Here is a 9,796-nt window from a genome sequence, read left to right on the forward strand (position 1 = left end):
AGAAACAAAGAAATGCGATCAGACTGTCCCAGGTGGGGGAGGGGGGTCACGATGTAAGCTCTATCAATGTTTGTGTAAACATTATCAAAAAGTTTTGTCTTTTCTAGTGTGGCATGAAACATGTTGATGGAATTTGGGGAGCACTGTCTTTAAGTTGGAGTGATTAAAATCACCCACAACAAAAAAAGCAGCCTCTGGGTGAGCAGTCTGTTGTTTACTAATGGCCATATGCAGTTCGTTCATAGCAAGCTTGGCATTAGCATCCGGTGGAATATAGGCTGCCCCAGCCAACATTTCCATGTGGGCCCCATGTGGGTTTTTGGTGGGCTGTCAGTTGGGCCCTGCATGGGCAACCCAAATGGGATCCGTACATTTTTGTCCATCGGCTCCACTTGGGCCCCGTGTGTGTTAACCCATAGGGGCCCTTGATGGTTCCATAGTGGGCTCCAAGTGGGGCCCATGTGGATGTTCATTAGAGGGGCCCACATGGGTCCCAAATGGGTTCTAATAACTGGGGCCAAGGTGGGCCACATACAAAACCCTTATGGGGCCCAGATGGGTGATTACACTAGACCCACAAATGGCCCTTATATGGGGTTTTAGTGGGACCACAGTGGGTCAGAACTGGGCCCCATTTATATGTCTTTATTAATTCCTCTTGATAAAGTTAATGTGCTAATATGCAATAAAACTCTAAATTAAAATGTTTTATTTACCTAAAAAATTGGTGCTTGATACATTTTAAATTACATGTTAAAATATTTCAAATGTGAAGAAAATGACTTCAACTCAAAATCTCTAAATCACATTTTTTATTTGGTAAAACAAAGTAAAACAAAAGTCAAAGTCAAAGTCACCTTTATTTATATAGCGCTTTAAACAAAATACACTGCGTCAAAGCAACTGAACAACATTCATCAGGAAAACAGTGTCAATAATGCAAAAATGATTGTTAAAGGGAGTTCATCATTGGATTCAGTTATGTCATCTCTGTTCAGTTAAATAGTGTCTGTGCATTTATTTGCAATCAAGTCAACGATATCGCTGTAGATGAAGTGTCCCCAACTAAGCAAGCCAGAGGCGACAGCGGCAAGGAACCGAAACTCCATCGGTGACAGAATGGAGAAAAAAACCTTGGGAGAAACCAGGCTCAGTTGGGGGGCCAGTTCTCCTCTGACCAGACGAAACCAGTAGTTCAATTCCAGGCTGCAGCAAAGTCAGATTGTGCAGAAGAATCATCTGTTTCCTGTGGTCTTGTCCTGGTGCTCCTCTGAGACAAGGTCTTTACAGGGGATCTGTAAAACAGTATATAAATACGGTAACACTTTCTATGAAGCCCATATTTATAATCAGTGTTGGGGGTAATGCATTACAAGTAACGCGAGTTACGTAATCAGATTACTTTTTTCAAGTAACTAGTAAAGTAACGCATTACTTTTTAATTTACAAGAAAATATCTGAGTTACTTTTTCAAAAAAGTAACGCCAGTTACTTTGTATTCCCATTTTTTGACTGACAAGCCTCCTGTTCCCATATTGGGAGAAATCGGAAGTATGGAGGCATTGTGTGCGCTGTGTGAACATGTTACTGTAGTTCTAGACTAAATGTGAATGTGCATTAATTCATCCCACTCACAAAAAAACAAAACAAAACAGATTTAGTATTCATCAAAATTAATCAAAACAGTGAAATGCAAACTCAGAATATGACGCAAACCTGCAATAACTAAATATATTAAATAACACAAATGTATCTATTCCCATTTTATTACCAGTGTCTTTGCTGCTGACCTTTAATGATCCAGTTCAACCATACTAATAATTAAAAAATGACTTTAGATAAACTAACAATTGTGCTTCATTGTTTTTTTTTTTATTGCTGAAGAGTGTTGAACCTTCTTCTCCTGTGTTCTACTGTACAGACGTGAATTTACTTTTCCTTCAGCCTAAGGTTTATTCATTACACTTTTTGGTGTGAAAGGGCTTTTACATTTGCTATATATAGAACTTCTTATATTAAAAACAATCAAGCCCTGCTCATATTTAAAAAGTAACGTGAAAGTAACGCAAAGGTAATGTAACATTACTTTCCATAAAAAGTAACTAAGTAACGTATTTAGTTACTTTTTTAGGGAGTAACGCAATATTGTAAGGCATTACTTTTAAAAGTAACTTTCCCCAACACTGTTTATAATACATTATAAGGGTACTCTTAAGACATTATAATGAATGCATAATGCATTATAAAAAAACGTATAATATGTTATATCAACTCATGAATAATCATAATTATAATACATCATAATACAATACATAATATTATTCATCATGGTTATAAGTTTAAGGGTATGATTATTTATAACACAATGAACACCATATTAAATCTACTTAATTTACAGTATAATGGACTGTATCATATCTTGACATTGTTTATTTCAGATCTGCACAGTACCTTATTACAGTTTGTGAGTGGTTAGATGTTGAGTGTTACCTTTGGAGCTAATGGTTAATTGATGTGAGCTTAATAGTCTTATCAGAAAAAAAAAATGCAATCTTTTATATGGTGACATTTTATTTTGATGGTCCCCTTAATCAATCGACTATAAGCAACTTTGCCACTACATCCCAATTAACTCTCATTAGAGTATTAGTAAGCTCAAGAATGGTAGAATCTAGTATGGTAGAATAAGTTGACGTTCTTGCAAAGACACCTATGTCAGTTTATCTGTTAGTTGACCATCAAAATAAAGTGTTAGCATATATTTACAGTAGCAGACATAGTAATACTCCAATGACCGTTAGTTGATATAGTTGCAGAGTTACCCAACAGCTGTCTAAGGGGTACCATCAAAATAATCAAACTGATATAGTTCAAAGCAAATGTGTCATATTACAAATTCATCTGATCTGAAATCTAATCTTATGGCTGTTTGAGTAAAACATTTTTTAAATTATTATTACTACTACTTGTGTATAAGTGGTCTTTGACCGCTTTAAAGTTGCATCAGAAAAATGGCAAGATATGAGACTTATAATACATTATAACTATGAGAAATATAATCCATTGTAAAAGTGAATGCAACGTGTTCATTGTGTTATAATCATACTCTTAAAAGCTATAACCAAAAATAAGTAAATATATTAAACCTGTTCTTATGAATATTCATGAGATTTTCCAACATATAAGTTGTATTATAATGCATTCCTTATAATGCTTTAAGAATACCCTTATAATGTATAATATGGGCTTCATAGAAAGTGTTAATACAAAAATACTTGAACAGAACAGGATGAAATGGTATTATTCCTGGGCTTGTGCAGACTTCTCAGCTTCATACCTAAAAAAAACAGTAAGAAAGAAAAACAGAAAAGTCAATTATTTTAAAATACTACTAAAACAATTTCAAAAGCATTAAAAAGCATGCGTGGTTAAAATCAAGTTGTGCCAGCACTTCATATTTTTGACTAAGTTATACTACTAAAGGTAATATGAACAAGTTAAAAGTGACACTATTCAGTTTAGAAATGTAAATTTAAAAGTACTATTATTTTGTTATATATTCAATAACATAAGTTATTGCTTCACACCAACAGCTTTATTAATGATCTTTTATTTTTCAGAGCTGAACTTTAACACAGAATTACCAGAATATTAACCATATTTCATCAATGAACATACATATAGCCTACAAGTAAAATCATAGATAACACATTTTGCCAGTGGAAAATAAATGGTGTAAATAAAAATAAAAGTTTGAAGAGTTAATGTACTTAATTAGTAAGACAATACAACAATATTCAGAGAACACATATCATCTCAAAACATATAAAATGGTCTTCTTTATGGAGACGACTCTTCCCGTCTGCCTCGTGATGGTCAGCCAGCACCACTGGAGGGAAATGCTAGTTAGTATGGCTTAATTGATAAAACAAACAAGTACGGCTTAATTGATAAAACAAACAAGACGACTTCAAGTGTTTTAAAGTTCACCTACCTGTACCTATTTAACGTAATCGTACGATTTTTCGGTCTTCGCGAGTATCCCTATTGGTCTGATGGTGCCACTGTGGGAGGAAAATACTAGTTTACTGGGAAAGTGAGCAAGTAAAAGGACTATACGACGAGTCTCCCCTCTGGTCTGACAGCCACACTGTGGGAGGAAAAGGCCAGTTAGCACAGCTTGACAGAGTTCACTCACACTATATTTTATAAAAAATAATGTAGCTTTATATCTAGCAAACATCATCAGAATAAAAGGTATAACATTAAAGTTAACTTACCACACTCTTGTGGGCTTTCATCTTCACAATAAATCTGTCATGGTGTCATGCCAATGCATGAGGAGATGTTTGTTAACACCTAAAAATTACTAACACCTAATATGCAACTCATTACACTCTCTTTGCTGTCTGTTTGGGGGGATGGACATTAATAAATCAGACATTATTTTAGTTTATCCCAATTTTATACTTTACTACATGTTAGGTATGGATAAATTTATTATTCATGCAAAAATGCTTATTACTGTAATAACGTTCATTAAAGAGCATTGCTAAATGGATGATAGGAACTTGCTCTCATGAATGTTTTTATCAGGATTTTTGTAAAAGGTTAACTACCAAACAGAATGAAATAGCATAACATTCTTCATGACCAGAGTTTGCATATTTCTGTCACAGTGTCTGGGTTGTGTGGTTTCCACTAGGTGTCCTCCTTTCTCACGGTGTCTGTCTCCTTATCACTTCCTGTTCCCCGCCCTGGGGGGCTTCCGTCCTGGCCACACGGTTGTGGTGGTCTTCTGCTCCGCCCTGGGGGGCTTCCGTCCTGACCACACGGTTGTGGTGGTCTTCTGCTCCGCCCTGGGGGGCTTCCGCCTTCCTTGACCACACGGCTGTGGTGGTCTTCTGCTCCGCCCTGGGGGGTGCCACATGATGTCCTTCATGGATTTCTGTTTTGTGTTTCTTGGTTTCTGTTATGTTTCTGTCTGTTCCCCTCAGTGAGTCTGGCCCTCCGTCCCTCCCCCTGAGCCTCCACCTGTCCGCCTCCCTCCTGGTCTGTGTCGTGTCTTGTCGTGGAGCGTCTGGGAGCCGCTCCGTAGAGGGGGGGTCCTGTCACAGTGTCTGGGTTGTGTTCCCTGGGTTTCCACTAGGTGTCCTCCTTTCTCACGGTGTCTGTCTCCTTATCACTTCCTGTTCCCTTATTTGGTCACCTTCCTCCTGTTTAGTAATTGATTGTTCCCCACCTGTCTCCTGTTCCGTCATTATCCTTCTGTTTATTTATACCCGGTCTGTCTGAGTCTGTGTTACGGAGTCCTTGTTTAATGTTTGAAACTCATGTCCGTCAGCTCTTGTCCTTGCCTTGTGTTCGTGTCTTGTTTATGTTTGGATTTGGATATTCTGGTTTTGACCCTGCCTGGACTGTTTACCCCTTTTGGATTACCCTTTAATAAAAGACTTACCTGCAATTGGTTCCCTCTCCTGTGTTTCCTGTAACACCGATCGTGACAATTTCATTCTGTAACCTATAAATTTTATGCTCTCCAAAAATACACTTATAATATCTGGATCTGGCAACACGACGGAGATGCAGCTCTCTATCAAGGCCCGTTCGGTAACCAAATAAAGTAACTGTCGTTCAAACACCTGGAGTCATCTCGTTTGTTTTATCAATTAAGCCGTGCTAACCATCATTTCCCTTTCGCAGTGGAGCTGACTGACCAGCTGGACCATCGTGAGGAAGACGGGAAATGTTTTGTGACCTCCGGAGGACGCATCCTTATAAAGGACACAGCTGATATCTGTTCCCTAATTAAGCACATTAACTCTTCAAACTTTTATATTTACACCATTCAATTTCCACTGGCACATTCGACACGTTTGCCCACAAAGATAGCATTTTTAATATATCATGAAGCAGACGTGCCTGTATGCGCTCACAAAAGCGTTTTTATGAAAGTGAAAACGTTAAGTTATATGGGCGTTTGCGTTACACGCAGAAACATTCAAAAGCGTTGAAACTTGTTTTAAGCCTCTGCCCCATGAATGTGTAAATAAAACATCCTACGTTTGCTAAGTAAACTGCCAACATTTTAATTTTTTATACAACGTTAACGTTAACCCTTCAGTTACGACAATTCAATCCCGACTGGCTTCGTTAAATTTCATTAGTGACTCTGCAATTACTGTATTTTCAAATATAAAAAAAAAAAATTACATCCAATTATATAACAGCAGCAGTAATTCGTCTAATATAGAGTGAAATATAATTATCTTACCTTGATAGTTTAGAAAGTTTATCCATTGACACGCAGGCACAGACCGTGTTGAAGTGGAGAGCAGCAACCGTTTTTGTTTTTTTGAATGAGAAGGGGCGGGAAGACAGCCACGCCAATCATCGCATGACTCAATGACTGCATAACACAAGTGCTTTTCGATTATATGAAAAAACCCTTTGAGATACTTATAAATAAAATAGGATTATTCATAAAATAAATAATCTTGTATTGTTACATTATGATATAACCCTAAATGATATAAAACATGAAATACATGCAATTAAATCAATTTAATTGTTAGGATTATGTAGCTACCCATAAGTGCATAGAAATAAATAATCTGCAAAAAAAAAAATTATATAACTATAAATATATCCTAATATAGCCCAAATGTGGCCCATCTGGGACCCACAAATAAACAATAATGGGCAGCCTAACTGGGGCCCATAAATGTATCCAAGCTGGGGCCCACATTCAGCCCATCAAAGTGCCCACTCTGAGCCCATGCCCAGTTGACACCCACATAGCCCAGATAAATCCCATGTGGGGCCCACATGAACATGTTGGCTGGGGCAGTCATAATGGTGGAAGTGAGTCCTTCGGATGAGACCTTAAACCGAGGTCCTGACTCTCTGTGGTCATTAAAAATCCCAGGATGTCTTTCGAAAAGAGTAGAGGTGTGACCTCGGCATCCTGGCTAAATTCGCCCTTTGGCCTCTGACCATCATGGCCACCTAACAATCCCCATATCCGCTGATTGGCTTCATCACTCTGTCTCCTCTCCACCAGTAAGCTGGTGTGTGGTGGGTGTTCTGGCGCACTATGGCTGCCGTCGCATCATCCAGGTGGATGCTGCACACTGGTGGTGGATGAGGAGATACCCCCAGACTATGTAAAGCGCTTTGAGTGCCTAGAAAAGCGCTATATAAATGTAATGAATTATTATTATTATTATTAAGTGAATTCCCGTGGCAGATAAAAAAAGTCAACACTTAACCATGAGAAACTCTAGGTTAGCTTTTGTACAGTTTGTACACCAAGCTTTGTTAACATAAATGCATAAACTGCCGCCTTTGGTCTTGCCGGAGTCATCTGCTGTCCTATCCGCCCAGAGCATGTAGCATCCAGCTAGCTCAATAGAATTATCAGGTACATCGCTGTGTAGCCATGTTTCTGTGAAAACATCTCGAGGCCAGAATCATGGCAAACAGTAAGTACCAACTCTACCATTTGCATGAGAATTGCCCCTGGGACGTTTAGACGGCTGTCCTTGACATTACCCCTTACGCCAAAAACCTAGGCTACATAACCAACTTATTTGTTAGGGCCTAGGCCCGGGGTAGAGCTGAAGTCTTGGAATCAAGAAAGATTCCTTTAAAGGTATACGGCTAAGAACCTAGCATTTTATACTAAGTCTTGCCTGTCACACAGGGGCTACCGCTTGCTCTTGCATAAGCTTGCTGAAGGAGCGGTCTCAAATAGGGGTGTAACGATTCACTCGTTTTCTCGATGCATTAATTACAAATCCTGACGATTCATATGCATCGATCTTGAAACATGATTTTTGAAACGTGAATTGCCGATCTCGGTCAGTAATCGATTTAAAATGCTAAGAATCGAATTTCTATAGCGATTCAATGCTTTCAAAATATGTAGACATTAAATTACTACACGCACAAATTAATGGAGGAGAGTGTTCATGCCTCACATCTATCCTTCACGCACTCCACTATTACCACCTGAGACTGTCACAGGATTGCGCTCGCTCTCTGTTCGTATCTGATGCAGCTGACATGCGATCTATAGGACTCGTGGCCAGTAATGCTAAAGTGAAGTAGTCTTACTTTCTTTAGTTTGTCAATGGCTCTCTGCTTCTAACCAACGTTGTTACCTGAGCAGTCGAAAGCTGCATATTTATTGCATGGATGGAGCAGAAATTTAAGTGTCTAAATCATACACACAGTTACATTGAATGATAAATGTGCTTTAACAATGCTTATGGACCGAATGTACGAAGGAAACTGTTAAAATAACCACAGCATTAACAACAACCTTGAAATAAGAGCAGAGGTTTATCTTAGAATCAGATGCATGAAAGTAGCGTTTGTTGCTTTAGCAAACATACACCGGACGTGTTTAATATCTACTATAGCATTTTATTTAGTAAAAATTAGATAAAAAAGTTTTCACACTGAAAGAGAAGTGATTTCGCTCTCATAGACGTGCCAGGCTATATCTGCAACTAAAGTATATTTTCTACCTTATTCTGTGCAGAAAATTTAAATAATAGCTAATTAAATGTAGTAGCCTATATAAAACAATCATAAAATTGCCATAAGGAAAATAATATCATTATACAAATGATTATTGTCGAGCAGTGTATTTGATTTCTTACAGTAAATAAGACAATTCATTGTAAAAATAACTAAATAAAAACGATAATAATTATGATAATACATAGGCTAAATATACATAAAATGATTGTATTTGACATTTCTGTCACTTCTGAAATGACGCCCTGCTGTTACAAAATGTTAGCTGATAAATAATACTTTTAAAGCTCTTTTTTAAATCTTGGTTTACATACATTTTTACGTATGCCTGATTATACTGACTATTATACTGACTAAACATTTAAATAATTTAGGGGAAGCATTTAAATAATCCTGTCAATGCACTTTGTGCACAGAGTGCAGAATCAAATTGTTATAATCGAATCGAATCGAATTTAATTGTGAATCGAATCGAATCGAATTGTTCAAATTTGCAAAAATCATTCTTGAATCGAATCGAAAACCTATGAATCGTGAATCGAATCGAGCCCTAGTCTCAACAGATCCCTATAGCAACACTCTGTTTAGAGAGGTATCCGAGGATACATACGAGGAGTGGCACCCAAGATGAACAGGGCTTTTACTAACTCAAGAAAGGGCATGAAGCAACCGTGCAAAGCCCTCACCATATAGGATTTTATAAAGAAAGCAGAGCACTAGCGTGCGAACTTACCACAGTGTGGATTTCAGAAAGTGCGCAAAGACTTCACGTGCACACTTATCATAACATGGATTTTAAATACTGTTCTAAGGAGGGGGCTCTCGTGGCACTCTGATAGAGCAGCTCATAGAAGGAATGGTGCATCCCAAAACAATAATGCAGTGTATAAATAAATACACAGTGGCTGAGTGGAGCTGAAGGAACCAAGGTCTATTCCCTTTCTCAAGAAAGGGAATGTAGCTGAGCACGTAACCCTTTCCGTACAGGATTTCAAAGGTGCTGCTCTAGGTGCTGATCCACCATCAGGTCTGGAAATGGACTGGATCTGGGTGGCTACGATGACCATCTGATCTGGATACAGACTGGATCCGTATGGCTATGGGGACCTTGGAATAAGAATAAAAGAGACTAATATTAGTGTAGATGCCATTCTTCTTATGATTTAGCAAGTACATAGGGTGTTATGGGAAGTGTTCCAGGTTCCGGTTGACCTAATTAATGCAACCTAAAAATCCTTAAACGGATTTG

The sequence above is a fragment of the Carassius carassius genome, chromosome 4 (assembly GCF_963082965.1).
Source record: "Carassius carassius chromosome 4, fCarCar2.1, whole genome shotgun sequence".
Taxonomy (NCBI): Eukaryota; Metazoa; Chordata; class Actinopteri; order Cypriniformes; family Cyprinidae; genus Carassius; species Carassius carassius.